The sequence below is a fragment of the Oryctolagus cuniculus genome, chromosome 7 (genome assembly GCF_964237555.1).
Source record: "Oryctolagus cuniculus chromosome 7, mOryCun1.1, whole genome shotgun sequence".
Lineage (NCBI taxonomy): Eukaryota > Metazoa > Chordata > Mammalia > Lagomorpha > Leporidae > Oryctolagus > Oryctolagus cuniculus.
Genome location: NC_091438.1, coordinates 15,635,949 through 15,656,799, shown reverse-complemented (window position 1 = coordinate 15,656,799; position 20,851 = coordinate 15,635,949). Strand labels below are relative to the sequence as shown.

General features: G+C 42.2%; 3 pseudogenes; 2 read left to right on the top strand and 1 right to left on the bottom strand.

The window, feature by feature from the left end:
• The first annotated feature begins 328 nt into the window (after positions 1-328).
• On the top strand, positions 329-1,901 carry LOC100353988 (ADP-ribosylation factor GTPase-activating protein 2 pseudogene; annotated as a pseudogene).
• Positions 1,902-13,379: 11,478 nt separating this feature from the next.
• On the bottom strand, positions 13,380-16,539 carry LOC100352467 (phospholipase DDHD1 pseudogene; annotated as a pseudogene).
• Positions 16,540-17,627: 1,088 nt separating this feature from the next.
• Positions 17,628-20,379, top strand: LOC103345833 (nucleoporin SEH1-like; annotated as a pseudogene).
• The last annotated feature ends 472 nt before the right edge of the window (positions 20,380-20,851 follow it).

The window sequence follows — 20,851 nt, the reverse complement described above, 5'->3', positions numbered from 1 at the left end:
TCGCTGCATTTATCCTTTGTATCTTTATATTTAATGTGAATGTATTGATTGGCAGGCTACAGTTGTGTGTTACTTTCTTTTTTAATACAATCTCAGTTTGTTTATTTCACATAGACACTTAGGTCATTTATATTTGGAATGTTTATTGAATAATTTACATTAAGTTTTTTAATTTGTTCTTTTTTCTTTCTATTTATCTGTTCTTATACATTTCACTTTGCCTCTTTTTCACCTTGTTTAAATTAGCTAAGCATGCTCTAGGATTCTAATTTATTTTATTTATTGGCTTATTAGACAATCTTTTGCTTTGTGTTAGTAGTTGCTTTAGGAAATATAATATGTAAAGATAATTTACAGGAGAGAAAATGGCGGCGGAACCGAGCAAGACCGAAATCCAGACTCTTTATAAGAGGCTTCGAGCAATTCCCACCAACAAGGCCTGTTTCCACTGCGGCGCCAGGAATCCGAGCTGGGCCAGCATCACGTACGGTGTTTTCTTGTGCATTGACTGCTGCGGGGTCCAGCGCTCCCTGGGCGTCCATCTCAGCTTCATCAGGTCCACAGAGCTGGATTCCAACTGGAGCTGGTTCCAGCTGAGTGTATGCAGACGGCCTTTTTCCACCAGCACGGCTGCACAGCCAGTGATGCCAACAGCAAGTGCAACAGCCGGCAGCCCAGATGTACCGGGAGAAGATCCGGCAGCTGGGGAGCGCGGCCCTGGCCCGGCGTGGCACTGACCTAGGGATAGACAGCGTGAGCAGTGCTCCTAGCCACTCCCCAGAGAAGAAGGACTCGGATTTCTTCACGGAGCACACTCAGCCCCTGCCTGGGATGTGCCAGCCGCTGAGCCTGCAGGGATCCAGCAGCCAGCCCCGTCCGCAGAGAGCAGTGGCCTGGCCCAGCCGGAGCACGGCCCCAACACCGACCTGCTTGGCACCTCGCCCAAGGCACCCCTGGAACTGAAAAGCTCCATCATTGGCAAGAAGAAGCCAGCAGCAGCTAAGAAAGGCCTGGGCGCCCAGAAGGTGAGCGGCCGGAGCTTCAGCGAGATGGAGCGGCAGGCCCAGGTGGCAGAGCAGCTCCGTGAGCAGCAGGCGGCGGATGCCAAGAATCAGGCCGAGGAGTCCATGGTCGCCTCCATGCGTCTGGCCTACCAGGAGCTCCAGCTTGATCGGAAGGAGGAGGAGAAGCAGCTCCAGAATCTGGAGGGGAAGACGCGAGAGCAGGCGGAGCGGCTGGGCAAGGGCTTGGTGAGCCGGAGCTCCGTGTCCCGCTCGGTGCTGTCCAGGATGCAGGGGATCGAGCAGGAGATCCCAGTGACCGCCAAGTCCTCCCGCTCCCAACTGGACCTGTTTGATGACGTTTGGACGCTCACCTCTGGACCCCCAAAGTACAAGGACAACCCCTTTTCCTTGGGGGAAAGTTTTGGTTCCCGCTGGGATACGGATACCATCTGGGGCATGGACAGGGTAGAGGAGAAGGAGGCAGAAGTGACCATCTCGAGCATCCGGCCCATTTCGGAAAGAGCCACAAGCCGGAGGGACGTGGAGAGCCGGAGTTCGGGCCTCGAGTCCAGCGAAGCAGGCCAGAAGTTTGCAGGTGCAAAAGCCATCTCATCCGACATGTTCTTTGGGCGGGAGGTGGACGTTGAGTATGAAGCCAGGTCTCAGCTGCAGCAGCTCACGGGCAGCAGCGCCATCAGCTCTTCAGACCTCTTTGGGGACGTGCATGGAGCCCATGGAGCAGGAAGCGTGTCTCTGGGCAATGTGCTCCCCTCGGCGGACATTGCCCAGTTTAAGTAGGGTGTCAAGTCTGTGGCCGGCAAGATGGCTGTGCTGGCCGATGGCGTGATGAATGAGTTTTTAGAAATTGTACACAAAGCCTTTTTACAAAATGGTTGATTTTTCCCAATACACACATCTGGCTATCTCATAACCTGTTAAATAGAGAAATATAATTTTCAGAAATATGGGTTTACAAAGCATGGTGGTCATGAACTCTTTTCTATATTTCCAAATTGGACAGCCAGACACAGAGTTCCTCTGGTGGTTGGCCCAGTGAATCATGTCACAAAGATAGTACTGGTTGAAAGAACTGAGTGCCAAACTCAACTCTAAATGTCTATTTCACTCCAGTGGATTCTATTGTGGCTGCTTTTGCGAAAATGGCATGCTGGCTTACTGCCGTGTTTCTCATTCATCCCTGTATTGGAAGGAAGAGCCAAAAATTGAGAGAAATATATGGTTTTTTAAAAAAATTTCTTTCACCTATATAATTTAAAATCATTTTAATTGAGCACCACTGATAGCTAATAAATAATTCAAAAAGGGATCTTCCTAACTCTTACATTTAGACAGGATGAAAATTGATTCACATTTGAAATAATTGCTTTATGACTAGTGAATTAATCATGTGTGTGGAATATAATATGTGGTAATTGATTCCTTAAGAAGCTTGCAACATAGCTAAATGCAATAGTATTGAATTGGTTTCAAAGTATTCCATAACATGACCAGAAACACTGAGAATTAGAAGTATTAAATAGATTACTTGCTTACAGTCTTCAGGTCTAAGTAGATATGCAGTCTAAATTGAAGGAGATATTTCAAGTAGTCCACAGCATAATCAAATAGAAGAGAAACTTAATGAGAAAACACAAATACCTGTGTTGTCAGCACAGGCATAATAATTTGTTTTAAACCAGTAGACTTGTCATTCTAATACACAATTTTTAGATTAAATTTCTCAGTAGCTAGCTTCCTACTGACTCCAGTTTTAGAAATAGCAATACATCAAAAGAAAGTGTAGAAGCAGTGTACTTCCAAAATTTTAAGAGTTCCCATGTCATTCATTTAAATACCACTCAACTTATATCAAAATCTACATAAGTATAGAATAGATAATACTTTATATAATTATCATATTTAATTACAAATGGAATGATGTCATAGACAGAATGTCTAACATTTTTTGTGGTGTTCACAACTCTATTTGAAAAATTAGATTATTTCAAAGAGATTTCAAAACTGATGAAGAAATGATAGAGAAAATAGAATATACTATAGTATATAGGTCTTATCATATTTATTTAGCCAAAGTATCTCTTTTTTTTATTTATTTGAAAGGCAGAGTTACTGATAGGCAGAAGCAGAGAGAGAGAGGTCTTCCATCCGCTGGTACACTTACCAAATGTCCGCAATGGCCAGAGCTGCACCGCTCCAAAGCCAGGAGCTAGGAGCTTCTTCTGGATCTTCCACCTGGGTGCAGTGGTCCAAAGACTTAGGCCATCTTGTATTGCATTCCCAGGCCATAGCAGAGAGTTGGATTGGAAGTGGAGCAGCCAGAACTTGAACCAGTGACCATATGAGATGCCGGCACTGCATGCAGCAGCTTTACCCACTGTGCCACCGTGCTGGCCCCCAAAGTGTCTTCTCCATAAGTATGTTCTTGTGTAACTGTAATTACTTATTTTTTTCTTTTCAGGGTTTACTCTGGTTATTTACTGTTAAGTAAGAATTGGAATCCAGAGGGTTCTGTTTTCAGATATTTTGTTTAATGTCACCTGTCAAACTCTTTACAAAATTACTTATCATATTCTGTTTGTTCATATGCATAGTTTCCAAATTTCAGTTACACAAATAAAATTCAGGTAATCAGTGATTCATTTTGTCTTAAAAATTCTATGTATTACTTTAAAAGAATATCTGTCCAGCTGAACATCATGACATAAATGGACCATTTTTACACACATATTCTTATAATTTTATCCAAGGTTGATAGCTAAAAAGATAAAAAGAGATCAAAGTGCTTCACAATCTTAAGTGTGCTTGGAATTGATTTGCAGAAGTTGACTGGATTGTTTTTAGTTGAATGAAATTATTCCAATGGTGATTTTTAGAACATGAAGTAAAGGATAGTGAAGGTTATTTTTTTCTTCTGTCAGTTTAGCCCATTTGAAAGGGGGTAAGAAAATTGTATTTGGGAAAACAGAACCTTTAAAGGAGTATTAATTATATTTTTAAAATACTAGTTTATCTATCTTCATCCAATTGAAAGAGAGAGAGAGAAATGTCTTCCCTCTGTTAATTCATACCCCAAATGTCCACAACTGAGGACTGGTCCAGGCCAACATCAGGAGCCCAGAAGTCCATTTGCATCTCACACATTGGTGGCAGGGGCCCAAGTATTTGAGCCATCATCTGTGACTCCCAAGATTCACAGTTGGAAGCTGGATAGGAAGTGGAGGAACCAGAACTTGAACCAGAACTCAATATGGGATGCAAGAATCCCATGGGGTAGGTTAACACACTGCTATATGATGCTCATCCAAGAAAATTCAATTTTGAATATAGTGTCATCTGAAATATGCTGATACTTAATTGATATTAACAATTGGAAGATGATTAATAAAAAAGTTTACATTATAGGATAACTTATTAACAGACGGTAGTCAAAAAACCTTTGAAGGAGATAAATGAGTCGGTAGAAATAACTATATCAGGGAAACATTAAGTTAATAGAGGGATCTAAGTTAATAAAACCTAAGTCAAGGAGAAGTACACAAATGTGCCCTTTATGAATAAGAGGTTTCAAGGCTTTGGATCTGTAATTTTAAGTTGAAGAGAAATGCTAGCAACTGATAATGAACAATATTAAATTCCCAGAGATATTGTTTCTATTAACAACCTTTTTATACTACATGTGATCATGATGTTGTCATACTGTGTTACATCAGAAGAAAAGGAATCAAACAAATAGCTCCTTTGATTTATGCGCCTTCAACTAATATTAATGAACTAAAATTTCATAAATTCTCTCTCAAGCTTGAAAGTACATAATTGATTTTAATATGAATAAACAAAATTTCCTATTAGCAAATGATGTACTTTATACAATTTTAAGAGTTAATAAAAGTATTATGTAAATCTTTTTAAACTCTCTATTGTATATGCCAATGGCCAGTATCCTGAACAAACTGATAAAGACAAGAGAGAAAATAATAATCCTTAATTTATTTTTTTATTTTGTTATCCCTTAGGACTTAATTTCTTTTTTTTTAAGATTGATTTATTTATTTGAAAGTCAGTTATACAGAGAGAAGAGAGGCAGAGAGAGAAAGGTCTTCCATCTGCTGGTTCACTCCCCAATTGGCTGCAACAGCAGAGCTGCACCAATCTGAAGCCAGGAGTCAGGAGCTTCTTCTGGGTCTCCCACACAGGTGCAGGGGCCCAAGGGCTTGGGCCATCTTCTACTGCTTTCCTAGGCCACAGCAGAGAGCTGGATTGGAAGTGGAGCAGCTAGGACTCCAACCAGTGCCCACATGGGATGCCAGCACTGCAGGAGGCAGCTTTACTGGCTATGCAAGAATGCTGGCCCCAGTACTTAATTTCAATAACTAAATGCTAACAGAAATATTAGAATATAGATATGATATAATAAATCTCTCACTCTAAAAGAAAGAACTCACAGATCTGCTTTATAATGCCACTATACTCTACAACACCAGGACTGTAACAATCATTTCTCATTTCTCAATGCATTGTAATCTGCCTGGTAGATCTAAGGGAGAACTTGCCTTCATTCCATTACTCTGGACTAACACCTTCCAGAACAAAGTCTCCTGTGTACCTTATAGCGACCCTGTAGGACTACAGCGAGGTGGCTCACATCTGCTAGTCCTAGGACTCATGCTGTTGGTGTTATAAGACACTGCACCAGGCCTGGCACTGTGGCACAGTTGGTTAATCCTCTGCGTGTGGCATCGGCATCTCATATGGGTGCCGGTTCTAGTTCCGGCTGCTCCTCTTCCAGTCCAGCTCTCTGCTGTGGCAGGGAGGGCAGTGGAGGATGACCCAAGTGCTTGGGCCCCTGCACCTGCGTGGAATACCCGGAAGAAGCACCTGGCTCCTGGCTTCAGATCGGCGAAGCTCCAGCCATTGTAGCCATCCGGTGAGTGCACCAGTGGATGGAAGACCTTTCTCTTTGTCTCTCACTGTCTGTAACTCTACCTATCAAATAAATAAATAAAATCTTTAAAAAGAAATAAGCCACAGCACCAAATGCACTCTCCTGGCAGGATCCGAGGAAGGGTTCATCCACATCACACAATCCTAGAGCCACAGAAATCAGTGCCACAAGCCCTGATAGCACACAGGCTTGACAGCAGGACAAGCAGAGAACCATTCTTGTCTCTCTCAGCACCAAGGACAAGTCCTTGGACATCATAATCACCAGGGAGTCTGACACCAAAGTATCTATGGGCTAAAGATACATACTCTAGGAAACCCATATTCATCCCTGTGTTATAATTCTACCCTTATGAACTGCAACAGGGAAGTCTACTCTATCACTTATAGACACAGCTGGCAATGATTAAGACAAAAGCCATCATAGACTATACTCCAGGGCTCACCTAGAACCAAAGCCAAACAAACAAGCCAAGTGATACCCTGTATTCCAGCTAAATCATAAACTCTTTTCTAACAAAACTTATTCCATGAAGGAGAAAGGATGAGTAAACCAGATACGCAGATGTCAACACAGGGACTCAGGACACATGAAGAAGCAAAGTAGTATGATGCCCCCCCACACAAAAAATCATAATAATCCTCCAGAATTAGATCTGCACTTAAGGAAATCTATGAAATGTCTGTTATAGAATCCAAAGATAATGATTGTAATGAAACTCAATGAGATGCAAGAAAATGCAGTTAGATTAAAGAAATGAGAAAATCAGTGGCATGAATGAAAATATTACTAAGGAGCTAGAACTCATTAAGAAGAATCAAATAGAAATTTTGGAGATGAAATTTTCCATCAGTGAAATAAAAAATAATATTGACAGTTTAAATAGCAGAAAAGGCCAAGTGGAGGAAAGAATTTCTAAAGTATAGGACAAAACTCCTGAAATAACCCAGAGAAAAATAAACAGAATAGAATTAAAATAATGAAGAAAGTCTACAAAATAAGGGATGCCATTAAATGTCCAAATACAAGCTTCATAGGTATTCCTGAAGAAGAAGGGGAAAGATGTGTTGAGAACCTACTGAATGAAATACTAGTTGATAATTTACGCTGTCTTGAAAGAGACATGAACATCCAGAAACTCAAAACTCAAAACTTAAGAATAAGGAGTGAATCCTAAAGACAGCAAGAGAAAAGCATCAAGTTAAGAATAAAGAAAAATCAATTAGATTAACATCAAACTTCTCAGCAGAAACTCTACACATCAGAAGAAAGCAGGATGATATATCCAGGGTATTAAAATAAAAGAAGTAGTTCTACACTTGATCTTAGCCAAAAGGCTGAGAAGCAGTAAAAGAAGTAATTCTAATACTTGTTAAAACTATCAGAAAATATTGAGTAGGATGGAATTCTGCTAAACTTAATTTAAGTCCAGCATCACTTTGATAATAAAACAAGACCTGACAGGAAAAGAAAACTATAGACCTATAGTCTTAATGAGCATAGATACAAAGATTTTCAACAAAATTCTAGCAAATTGAATTCAAAATCAAATCAGAAAGATCATATATCACAATCAAGTGAGATTTACCCCAGAAGTATAAGGATGGTTTAACATTTGCTGATCAATAAAGGTCATACATCACATCAATGGAATGAGAACAAAAATCACATGGTCACCTCAATAGATGCTCAGAAAGCCTTTGATAAGATTCAACACCCCTTCATGATAAAAAACCCTCCACAAATTAGGCATTGAAGGAGCATTCCTCAAAATTATAAAGGCTGTACACAACAAGGAACAGCCAATATCATACTGAATGGGGACAAGCTGAAGACATTTCCCCTCAGATATGGAACAAGACATGGGCTTCCATTTTTGCTGCTCTAATTCAATATACTATTGAAAGTTTTAACAAGAACAAGTAAGGAGGAGAAAGAAATACAAACAAAATTGGAAAAAAAGGAAATAAAACTATCCATGTTTGCAGATGATGCAATGCTATACATGGAAAAATTAAACACTTCACTAAAAGCCTTTAGAAGTGATAAACCAATCCAGTAAATTTGTAGGTTACAAAATAAACATTCCTAGAAAGTAGTTTTTTTATATGCTAAAAGTGAACTCAGCGAAGGAGAAATCAAAAAAGAAATCCCATTCACAATAACCACAAAAAGATCTAATATTTAGAAAAGAATTTAACCAAAGTGAAAAATTTTTACAATTAAATTTATCAAACATTGATAAAAGAAGTCATCAAGGACACAAAAATGGAAAGATATTCCTTGCTCATGGATTGGAAGAATCAATACCATTAAAATGTCTACACTATCTAAAGCAATCTACAGATTCAGTGTAAATGCTTTCAAAACACCAATGACATTCTTCACAGAATTAGAAAAAAGCAATCTTAAAATTCATATGGAATCACAAAAGACACTGACTAGCCAAAGTGATCCTGAACAAGAAAAATCCAACAGGAGGCATCAAAATATCTGACTTCAAGGCAATAGTAATTAAAACATGATAATATTAGCACAAAAATTGACACATAGGTCAATGGGACAGAATAGAGTGCAGAAATTAAATCTGTACATACATTTATATCTTTATCTATATCTATTGCTATCTATGAATGAAATCAGATCTATGGCTCTCACTATATACAAAAATCAACTCAAGATGGAGCAAAGACCTAAATTTAAAATCAGAGACTATGAAGTTGTTGGAAGAAAACATAGGAGAAACACTCAAAGACATTGGTGTAGGAGACAACTTCTTGGACAAGACCCCCAAAGCACATATGACAAAGGCAAAACTAAACAAATGGAGCTATATCAAACTCAGCTTTTGCACAGCAAAGGACACAATCAACAGAGTGAAAAGATGTCCAATAGAATGGGGAAATGTATTTGCAAGCTACCTATCTGAAAAGGATACATTAATGAATGTATCAGCTTAAAAACTCAGCAACATCTAAAAAAAAAAAAAAGACTGCAAAGTGCAAAGGACCTTAACACACAATTTTTAAAGGAAGAAATACAAAGGGCAAACAAATATATGAAAAAAATGTTCAACATCACCAGCCATCAGTGAAATGCAAATCAAAACCACAATGAGGTATCACCTCACCCCTGTCAGAATGACTAAAATCCAAAACACAGAGATGCTGGTGAGGATACAGGGAAAGAGGAACACTTATCCACTACTAGTAAGAATGTAAATCAGTGCAGCTTCTGTGGAAAACAGTATAGCAATGTCATAAAAAGACTTGTCATACAATCCAGCAATCTCACTACTGGGTATAAACCCAAAAGACATGAACATGTTGTCTCAAAGAGGTACCTAAACTACCATGTTCATAGCAGCACTGTTCACAATAGTCAAAACTCAGAAACAACCAAGGTGTCCATCATCAAATGAATGGATAAAGAAAATGTTGTGTGTATATATATATATATATATATACATGATGAAATATTATTCATTATAAAAAGGATGGAATTCTACCATCTGCAGCAAAATGGATGCAGTTGGAGACATAATGTTGAATGAAATGAACCATACTCAGAAAGACAAATACTGCATTGTCGCTCCCCCTCTTCATGGAGGAACGACACTAAACCCTGCCTAGGTTTCCTTTCCAAGTCACGGCACCATTATGTCGCTCCCCGTCTTCGTGGAGGAACGACACAGGACCCTGCGCTATTCTTTTGTCTGCTTGGCCCTCCCCGGGTTTGCTGCTGGTTCTTCCCGGGTTGGCTACCGTCCCTTCCACCTCCGTGGAAGGGCGGTTTCCCCTGCCACTTTCCCCACTTCCGCGGGGGAGCGGCACACCGACAGCCGGCTCTCTCGGGGGCTGCTCAGATGTTATCCGGATGTTCCCCTTAGATGTTCCTGGTGCATGTTGTCTCTCTCCTCCTTTATAGTCCTCTTCCACCAATCCCAACTCTGCTACCCACACGCTGAGTACACTGCTCTCCTCCAATCAGGAGCAGGATCAGCTCCTGCAGGTCATCACTCAAGTTGGTGAGAGGCAGCTGCGTAGAAGTTGTTACTCCCTTCTCAGCGCCGTATTGTGGGAAAGCAGATGCATAGAATAAGTCTTAATTCCAGTAACAGTCTAGTCCGAGTTGCTCCCCACCCTGCATGTTCTCCCTTATATGAGGGAGCTAAAATTAAAAAAAAGGAAGGAGGGAGGGAGGGAGGAAGGGAGGAAGGAAGGATGGGAGAGAGGGATGAAGGGATGAAGGAAGGAAGGAGAAAAAGAAGGGAGGGAGAGAGAGAGGAAGGGAGGAGGGAAGAAAGAGGGAAGGAGGGAGGGAGGGAGGAAGGAAGGAAGGAAGGAAGGAAGGAAGGAAAGATGAAAAAATCTGTGCAAATCAGTATAGCTGCAGATATAGTTTTGTGAAATTTTGTTTTACACCTTTGTCAAACCAATGGTTAGAAATATTATTCTATTATAGTTTTAATGATCTGTGATTACTTTAAATTTTACTGTATACAAATGAAATGATCATTTGCCATTCAATTATTGTTTATAGCCATTGTCTATATTACCACTAAACTAGGGTCTTTAAGTTTACAGAGAAGCACAAATACAATATAATGACTCCACTTTCCATAAATGGTAAAAAAAGAGAGATTTGATATAACATGAAATAATACCTTTTAACAAGAGTTGAAGCCTAAATGAACTGATACTTTTGCATACCCTTTTCCCACAATACTTGATAGCAGAGAAATAGTCTAACTTGGTTCTAAAAAGCAGTCCTTAATTTCAAGAAAAGAGTAGTAAATAGGATATTATAATATAAAAATGAGCATATTCTCTCTCTCTCTCTCTCTCTCTCTCTCTGCCTCTCCTCTCTCTGTGTAACTCTTTCAAATAAATAAATAAATCTTTAAAAAATCTAATAGCAATGTGCTATTTTTCACAATTTTTTTGCTTTCTTTTTTTTTAATTTGGTAGGTAGATTTATAGACAGTAAGAGAGAGACAGAGAGAAAGGCCTTCCTTCCATTGGTTCACTCCCCAAATGGCCACTATGGCTGGCACTGCGCCGATCTGGAGCCAGGAGCCAGGTGCTTCCTCCTGGTCTCCCATGCGTGTGCAGGGACCCAAACACTTGGGCCATCCTCCACTGCCCTCTGGGGCCACAGTAGAGAGCTGGACTGTAAGAGGAGCAGCCAGGACTAGAACTGGCACCCACATGGGATGCCTGCACCACAGGCGTAGGATTAACCAAGTAAGCCACGGTGCCAGCCCTTTTTTTCACAATTAAGTCTATTTCCTGCATAGTCAAATTGAGACATATATATAGGAATTTTAGATCCTACGCAATTATACACTTGTAGATTAAAGTGATCTTAAGACTACACTTCTGGTGTTGATTTGGGATCCTTACATAGTGTATAGTCAGCAACTGAACTGCAGACACATTAATGTTTAACTTTAAAATTGTTTTTCATACCTTCCAATGTTATGTGATTTAATTTTTTTTTTTTAGAAAATAAAATTCTAATGGTATCAAAAACAGAACTTTTTTGGGCCAATTTAGTACTTGCTGGAATAGAATTGCAAAATGTTACTCAGTAACTGACTTAGCTTCTAAATCAAGCCAGAATTACACATATTCTGTATAATACTTGAGTATACAAGTACATCTCATGATAACATTCAGAGACATGGAAACAAGAATACCACAAAACCCCAAATCGTCATCTCCACTGATGAAATACTGAATGGAAAAGAGACTACCTCTCCAGGAGTCTGGGACATCTATTTTGAAAAGGGGGTGTTGGATGTTGCTCTTGCCAAAAATTCAAATAAACTCCATGTGTTTACATTTGATTTTTTTCAGTGTGAACAAAGGAAGAAGACATTCCAATGGGTATAGGAACACATAAAAAAAAGATACCAAACTCAAAGCTCTGACAGTTTTCACTCTTCTCAGGTGGAAAGGGTTCTTTACACTCCAGTGGAAAAGAACGAATCCTGTGAGGCTTAAGCGTCTGTGTCTGACACCACCGCCAGCAACCAACACTCAGGACCTTTAAAAGAGTCGTGACAGGAGTTTAATTTTCCTGAAAACAAACTAGATCTACAAAACAACAGGTTACGAAAATGACCTGAGTTCATAGGAATCTCAAAGTCTGAGAAAGATTGCTTCAGCTGTGCTCACCAAAGGCCTTTTATAGCAAACGTCTCTCAATGAGTCATGCACATGCCCATGTAGCCTTGGGATTATTTTTTTATAACACTAAGAAGTGCTTTCTGTGGTGCAAATGCAATGTAAGGCCAAAAGAGCTGAGTACCGATGGGGCTGGGGAAAGCCTATGCACGCCAGGGCCACGGCTTATCTTACAGAGGAAGTGGGTGAGGCCACAGCTGACAACATGGCCCCTGCTCTGACAGGGGTCACCTGGGAGCCAACATGTTCTCTGCAAAGTAGGTAAGGACAGCAGCTTTCGGGGAACCCAGAGGGCGTCACAGAAGCAATCCTCTCCAGAGGGTGAGAGCCTCAGAGAACACAGACAGGGGAATACGTTGGCTTGTTGGCTGCTTCTTCCAAACAGAAACTGCGACGGGCTATTACTATCACTAAGGGGTCACACACAAACTGTTAGTCACTGCATAGCGTGTCAAAGAAGACAACCTGGCCTCAGCCCGAGCACACGTGGACTTGCCCTGTGATCAAATGCAAGGCACTTGGAGGGTTTTGGTGCCTTGGTGTATTAGCGTGGACTACAAGAATCAGCTCACTCACCTCGAGGAGCTACCACACAGGGAACTGAGTGCACACCTCTCAAAGCACTTTGAGCTCCTCAGATGAAAAACACTGTGCAAACCCTTGAGGAAAACCCTGCTGGTGCCCAGAGTCCTGAGGTGCTGTGCCTTGTGCCTGTTTTCTTAAACACATCAAAAATAAAATGTCACTGGCACTCCATTCTTTCCTACGTGTTGAATGTTTGGCACATGGATGTTTAGAATTTGAAATAGTGTCACAGTCTCTATTCCAAAAGTATCTATTAATTTTCTAACAAAGTTAATGAGATGTACCCGAGTTTAGAAATGCTTTAACATTCTCTGAGGTACATGTGAAAAACTAATATTTAAAGGAAAGATAATTGAATTAGTATTATTTATGTGAAACTACAACTTTTTAATGGAAAAAAAAATCCTGAAAGTAGCCACAGTGCCTAAATATTCATCTGAAGAGTACAAAGATGGAGTTCTGAGAAAAAAGGATCTTAAACATTATAGAAAATAAATGTGGTTCTTACGCTCAAAAGAAACATTAAAAATGTAATGTTTCATATTGAAATCAAGCAGTTAGTCAGAGGTAATAAATTATAAATACAGTAGTTCAAATATTGTTTCTTTGTAAGTATTAGTCTTCTTTAAACAAGTTAAATTGAAAACATTTTAAATCTGTTATATTCTTTTTTTGTTTAAGGAATTGTGGAAATGCAAGCTTTCATAGAAATCTAAACAATGATACCACTTGTAATCTTTACATAGAATACACTAGGCCTTGGCCATTTTAGATTTCTAACAGATCAATATGCCTTCATGTTTGGGCAAAGTCAGATTGTGATTTGTGACGTTCACATGCAGTTGACTCAAACTTTCTTCTTTTCCAGGTTTTGTGTGATCACTCTGCAGGAGGTTCTTTCAGATTCATAATCGAAATGATGCAAACTATAAAGAAGTTCTTTAGGACGGGAAACTTTAAAAAAAAATAAAATAAAGTGCTTTTAAATTCAAATATTTCTTGCCCCTAAATAAAACTGAAACAACTCAGCCCTGAAATCTCCTTATCTTGACAAACACCATTTGAACAGGAAAAAAAATCAGTTTTGGGCCATGAATGTCCTTCAAGAATTCAGATTGGATCTAAATTGGGTTTTGCATTATTGTCGTGCTCATGTTTGTATATGAAGGTTAAGAGAAAGAGAGCAACATCCAGGGACCAGTAGGCAGTATGCGACGTGACAGCTGACCAGTAGTGGCTCTCAACAAGGCCTTCTCTGAGCTCAAAATCAAGAGCTCAAAATCAATCTTGTGATCCAACTCCAGAAAGCCAGGGCTGCTCTGTGGCAGGGTCTGTGTTGCCACAGTGGTTGTAGACGGTGAGGCAGCTGACTTCTTCTCGTCTTCTATGGAGTCTTTTGAAGTCTCAGATGCTTGCGATGCAGATGAACGTCCAAATCTTGAGAAGAGCATTCCGCCAAGTCCCTTTCCAATGCCAGCAGCCCCTGATATGCTTGCTTTGCCTGTGTTTGTTATAGACTCTCCATAGTGTCAGCAGGACAAGACTGGTGAGGTCACAGGGCTTGGGATGGCAGAAACGCCTTCATTCTCTGAAACTGAGGTAGATTCTTTGGCTGGGTTGAGAAAGCTTGGCTTCACGGGCTCGTGAGGTAGAGGGTTTGGAGTATTGTACCAGTGGATCTGGACAGGTGAAATGCTGCTGTAGTGTTTTAGTATTAATGGTTCTAATCGACAAGCCACTGGATCTGTAGGATGAAAGATATTTAGTAACCGGTTACAAATCTCTCTAGGCAGAATATGGTCCTGACTTCCAGTGTCTCCTGGGCAGATGCCACACAATGCCAAAAAAACTGCTAGTGGGGATCCCATGCAGGAGAAATTCTCAATCTTACATTTTAAGACAGGCGTTTGTGATACAGATGATGCCTTCAGTCCATGTAGCCGTTCTTCTATTTCCCTCAGCCGTCGTTTTGTTATATACAGTCATCAAGAAGATTTCTTTCTTCATAGCTCATCCATCACTCATCAGGCAGCTCTTCTTCCTTCTGCAGCAACTGTTCATAAAGCTGAACTGGATTCCAGCCATCATTATATCGTAAGTGATTACACAGCCCAAGGAACGTGACATGATGGAGACTTTACCCCCTTTTTCTTCAAAGTCTGGATTCTGAGAACAGAAAAGGGAATATAATTGATTCAGCTCTTGCTGAAGGCCTTTAACTAGTTCATCTCTATAAAGAGGGCTGGCGTAATACATTATGTCCATGGCGCTGCTGTTCAGCATGTCCCCCAACCCTCGTACTTTGTCAGGGGTAATGGAATCAACAGTGTCTCCGTCAAGAGTAAGTTCTGACCACCACTCAACAGGCAGAAATTCCACATGTGTTGCATGATTGGTAAAACGCCTTTCTTCTATTTTTCTTGCAGCCTCTCTCATCATGGCTGTGTTTTTGATGATTCTTCCTTGGTCCATTTTCTGCCCAATGCCATGTACAACACACATGATATGGGTGGTCTGCGATGGCTTATCTTCCAACATGGCTTCTTCTATGTAACCTCTATGAAGTCTGGTCCCGCTACTTGATGCTTTAGAAAATCCCAGTTTTTGGGTAACTGTTCTTGCGATTTTAGATGTTGTTGCATTACTGTAAAGATACACTTCATCCACACTGTGCCAGTCCACATGGTTTCAACTCAACCTAAAACTATGAATAGCATCTTTTCTAAGGATTTTGACACTTCAATATCAGAATTTTCCTCCATCTGCCGACCCTTAAAACAACTGAGATGCTCCTGCTCAATTAAGTTACTTTCTTCTTCTAGAGGCTGCCAAGTACCATCAATAAACCACTGTCCACGCATTACTGGTATTTTATCAGCCTGGTTCCAATACACGAGGTAGCACTCTCCTTGAACCACGTCCACCTCCTAGGGGCCACCCCGCAGGCACACCTACTCCACGGGCACCAGCTCCTGCATCGCGGGCTCGTGCCTCGTAGCGGAGGGCAGAAGCCGCTCCAGGCGCGGTCCTCGTCGTCTTCCTATCCGGAACTGGAGGCTGGGCCGCACACATGGTCGCCATCCGGGGCCTTGGCCCGGGGCCCGCCCCAGTGGCCTGCAGCAGGGTCCGGAGGCGAGCTCGGTGCGGAGCGAGTCCTGGCCGATGAAAGGCTTCCGGGTCCTCTTGTCCTCCCTGTAGAACCAGCGCACCTCCTCCGGGCCCAGCTCCGTCACCACCTTGTAGCGATGCCGGGCGGCAGGGCTGCCGGGCCGCGCGTGCTTCCTCTCCCCGGACCCGCCGCCCACCGAGTTCGCCGGGCTCGGCGGCGGTGGCGGCGGCGGCGGAGGCGACGGGTGCGGCGAGGAGGCACCGCCGCTCTCGCCCTCGCTGAAGTAGCGCAGCGACGAGCCCGACTCGGTCCAGCTGAAGCCATAGTTCTTGTCACTGAGGCAGGGGTCCAGCGCCAGGTGGGGGTCGCGGTCGTCGGCGCTCGGCGGCAAGTGCAGCCCGGGCTCCCCGCGCAGCAGGGTCAGGGGCACGCTGTCGTCGCCCGGGTCCCTGCTGGGCAGGTGCTCCAGAAGCAGACGCTGCCCCGAACGCCGGCCCCGTGTCGGAGCCCAGCTCCCAGGCGCTGCCGCCCCGGCCCTTAGGCTCAGGGCTCCGCGGGGAGACATGGCCCGCATAGTTCATGCTGTGGAGACGCCGCCGGCGGCCCGGCCGTGGCCCCCAGCGCTTCCCCACACATCCAACGCCGCCGCCCTCTACACCGGGATTTTTAAATCTTTCAAATCCGGAACAGGGCTGCAGCAGGAGGCGGCGGCGGCGGCGGCTCCACCTCCTATGAGGCCTGTGGCCGCTACAGCCGCGTTCGGCGGCCCGCCCCTTTGTCGTGATTTAATTCTTTAGAAGACTTTTTTCCTTCAAAAAACTGAGAATATTTCTCAAAGAAAAATGAGAACAAAAATAAAGATCATTGGGGCCGGAACTGTGGCTCACTTGGTTACTCCTCCGCGGGCATCCCATATGGGCTCTGGGTTCTAGTCCCAGTTGATCCTCTGCCAGCCCAGATCTCTTCTGTGGTCAGGGAGGGCAGTGGAGGATGCCCCAAGTACTTCGGCCCCTGAAAATTCCTGGGAGACCAGGAGGAAGCACTTGGCTCCTGGCTGCGGATCTGCGCAGCTCCGGCCTTAGCGGCCATTTGGGGGGTAAACCAATGGAAGGAAGACCTTTCTCTCTGTCTTTCTCTCACTGTCTATAACTCTACCTGTCAAGTAAATAATGAAAATGAAAAAAAAAAAAAGATCATTCACATTGCTGATTAAAAAAAAAAGATGAACTGTTAATTACATTTTGGAGTTGTCACATTTTTGGAATTGCGCTGATTAATATAAGGCAACTGGGGCTTCCAGACCCATCAATGAAGGAGGCGCTAGACCAGCGATGCAATTGGTGACTTCTCTGCATCTGACACTGAGAGGAGCTGCCCGTCTGCACCTACCTAGGCTCACAGCCACTGACTGGCAGAGTCAGAAGGGCGCAAGTGGGGACTCCTTGCATTCTGGCGTCCTGTTTATTGGCTCTGTGACCTCAGGCACCTTGGCTGACCTCTCTGAGCCTTGGTTTCTTTCTACCCAAAATAAGGACAATCTAGCTCACAGAGCTGTAGTAAGGATGAAACCAAGGGAGATGTGTGTGATACCTTCTTTGTAGCAGTTCAACAAAGAACTGTTACAAAGAAGCACCCCTCTTCCTGCTTCCGGCAGAGCCTGCCTGGGTAGAATTTCTCTGCTCTCAGGATCACACAAACAGGAAGAGCAACACAGAAACAGAAATACGGCTCACCAGAGGACTGAGTGCTGGTCGCTCTTGTGCAGATGGTCAGTTATGCCAAAAGCCTTGAAGAAGGCGCACTGCCAAGTACGGAAACAGGCCTCAGTACTGCAGGATTCTCTAGTGGGAAGGACAGGTCTGTCCTTGGGCGCACTAACAGAAACTCTGCCCTCTGTTAAACGTGGGCCTAACCACTTGCAGAACCAGTCATAGGGTTCATTCACCTTGTGTCAGGACAGAATCTTTGACAGCTGTTTGAATTGTTATCAAGCTGCATTTCTGTATATTTTTTGAAGACTATTAAATTACACATTTTGTAACTTGAGACTGATTCACTGAAATAAGTCACTGTATAGAAAGAAAAATAAATTTTGGTGTTACAACCATATGGTTCATGGGGCCGGTGCTGTGATGCAGGCGGCTAAGTCTCCTCCTGTGGCACTGGCATCTCATATGCACACCGGTTCATGTCCCAGCTGCCTCTCTTCCAATTCAGCTTTCTGCTATGGCCTGGGAGGATAGTAGAAGATGGCCCAAGACCTTGGAACCCTGCACCCACATGGGAGACCTGGAGGAAGCTCCTGGCTCCTGGCTTCATATTGGTTCAGCTCTGACTGAGCTCTCATTTGGGTAGTGAACCAGGGGAAGGAAGACCTCTCTGTCTGTAACTTTGCCTCTCAAATAAATAAATAAAATATTTTCTTTTTAAGAAAAAAAAAGGACAGTGACAGCCAACAGCAGATTCATCCATGGGCCCTTCCAATGCAGCATGGGTGGGAATTTGGTCACTATCTGTTATCTCTCGAAGACTATTCACAGAAAGGAAATAAATGCGAAATTCTAGGTCATTGCTTTGGAAAAGAGAATACTTTATGCAATCAATTCACAAAAGAAACTTACATTTGAATATTCAATTCTGTTATAAAAACACTGCTATCCATGTAAATTATTAATATATTTGCAAAATCACCATCTTAGCCTCAGGAAAGCAAGCTAATCAATTCTCAAGTCATTTCCAAAGCCTTAAAGTCCAGGTCATTTGAGTAGCCAGGAAGAATAGAGTCAGATAGACACCATTTTAAATGTGTGCCCAGAGAATTGTTGGATATTTACATTGTGCAGATCTCATTTGTATTTTACATTATACCCTGTAATTATGAGAGGCCTTAGCTAGAGGTCTTCACTATTTTTTAAAATCACTTACATTAGTCAGTAGTAATTCAAGTAGATATAATCTCCAATAAACTGAGTTTGATTTCCTGAGCAAAGATGTACGTGTGTGCATCTGTGTGTCTGTGTGTGTATCTTGTATCTCTGTGCGTCTTTGTGTCTGATACTGTTAAGAAGTCAATAATAGGCAAAGATACTGAGAATCCTGTTCTCACTGAGTATCTACACATTCTTTCTAATCTGCCTCCACTGAAGCCAGGAATCTCTCCTTTGAGCATTTGACACTCAAAAACCATTACCATGCCAATCAGGAAAACTGATATGAAGAACAGGCCTCTCAATGAAACAGGGCACAAACTCCAAAGAGATTGCTACCTTCTGAGATGCTCAATATCAGTCTTTTCTCTCCACATGTTCAAAGACTCACAGCCTCTAAGTCAGGTGTTTTGTAGTTCAGGGATATGGCTCAGGTGTCATCACATGCCATAAAAGTGAGACTAGGAGGTGAGTTGTGTAGGATGCTAGGAAGAAAGCCTGCAGCTCATGGAAGCTCTCTTAACCAGGTCTGCTCCTCCTGAGTGCCTGTTTCTCTCGACACCTGTGATGTATCTCACTGTGGAGAAGGAAGGCAGTGTACCCTCATCTCTATCAGCATTGACCCATAGACTCCTGATGTGTTGTGGAGCTGTCCATCTCAACTGTATCCGGTAGACCTGTATGTGACTATGTCAGTGCCTTACAGGATAGGAGTAATTTTTCCTATGCGAAAGAGGCATTATCATAAATTCTAGAGCAACAGGCATAAGAACACGTTAATCTGAGGGTCACTGATCAATCAGTTCATACTTTTAAGGATGTTTTCATAGAGGCAGGGTCTTGGCCCAAGCCTGTGCCATAGTTGTATTTCTTGGAACCCTTCAAGCTCTCATGCTCATTCTCCCAGGAGAGCTGTAGGGAGTGATGACAATAGTCCAAGTGCAATGGCCAAAGTTCAGATTTTTGAATATAATTAAAATACCAGGAAATATGGAAAAGCTGAAACTCTTATAACAGTCACTGATCCTGTTCATGATATTGTATTTGCTCCAAACTTGGGAAGATCTTTCCACATTCTAGCAATAGCAACCAAAGATGTGAGGATTTTTACACTAAAACCTGTGAGGAAAGAACTTACTTAATCTGGTGGACCAACAAAATTTGAAATCCATATAGCGGCTCAGTTTGATAATCACAATTCTCAGGTCTGGAGAGTGAGCTGGAATATAATAGGAACAGTGCTAGCATCTTCAGGAGATGATGGCTGTGTACGATTGTGGAAAGCTAATGATATGGACAATTGGAAGTGCACTGGTATTTTGAAAGGTAAAAGGAGCCAGTCAATGGGAGTTCTCAGCAGGGAAATGTAAATCCTTCCCTAGGTTCAAATATTACAAATCTTCAAAATGCACTAAATGGATCTTCTGCTGGCAGAAAGCGCAGCTGAGTACAAGCTAACTGGAGTGACTTTGCTGTTTTGCTGCTTGTTGCATGCACACAGGAATGGAAAGCAAACTCCTTTTCCCCTTCCCCAGTGCCGTTTGACCTCTCCCAAGATACACCAGCAGCGTGCTTACTACTAACCACAGTTCAAAAGGCCTTTAAAAACACAGTGGATATCAATTTGTTTGTACTAGTCAGTTTATTGACACTACTTGAAACTTTTAAGATATAAATAGAGAGGCTTTTGGTTGAGACATTGTCAGGAAAACAATTTTCTGAAATGTTCTTGAAACTAACTTGGCTTAAAAATTAGAAAAATCCTTACTATCCTTCTGAGTAGTGGGAAGGAAGGAAAATACCATTTTACTCCCTTTGGAGAATGTAGGCATGTTTCTTTTGTTTTCTAAAACAGCAAAAATGATGATTTTTTGTAAGTTTAATTTGAAGATTGAATAAATATCTTTCATAAAGAAAACTTAGCAGTCATTTCTGATTACATCCCAAAACTGATTTTCAAATGATGCATTTTTCTTTTTTGACAGGCAGAGTGGATAGTGAGAGAGACAGAGAAAGGTCTTCCTTTTGCTGTTGGTTCACCCTCCAATGGCCACCACGGCTGGCGTGCTGTG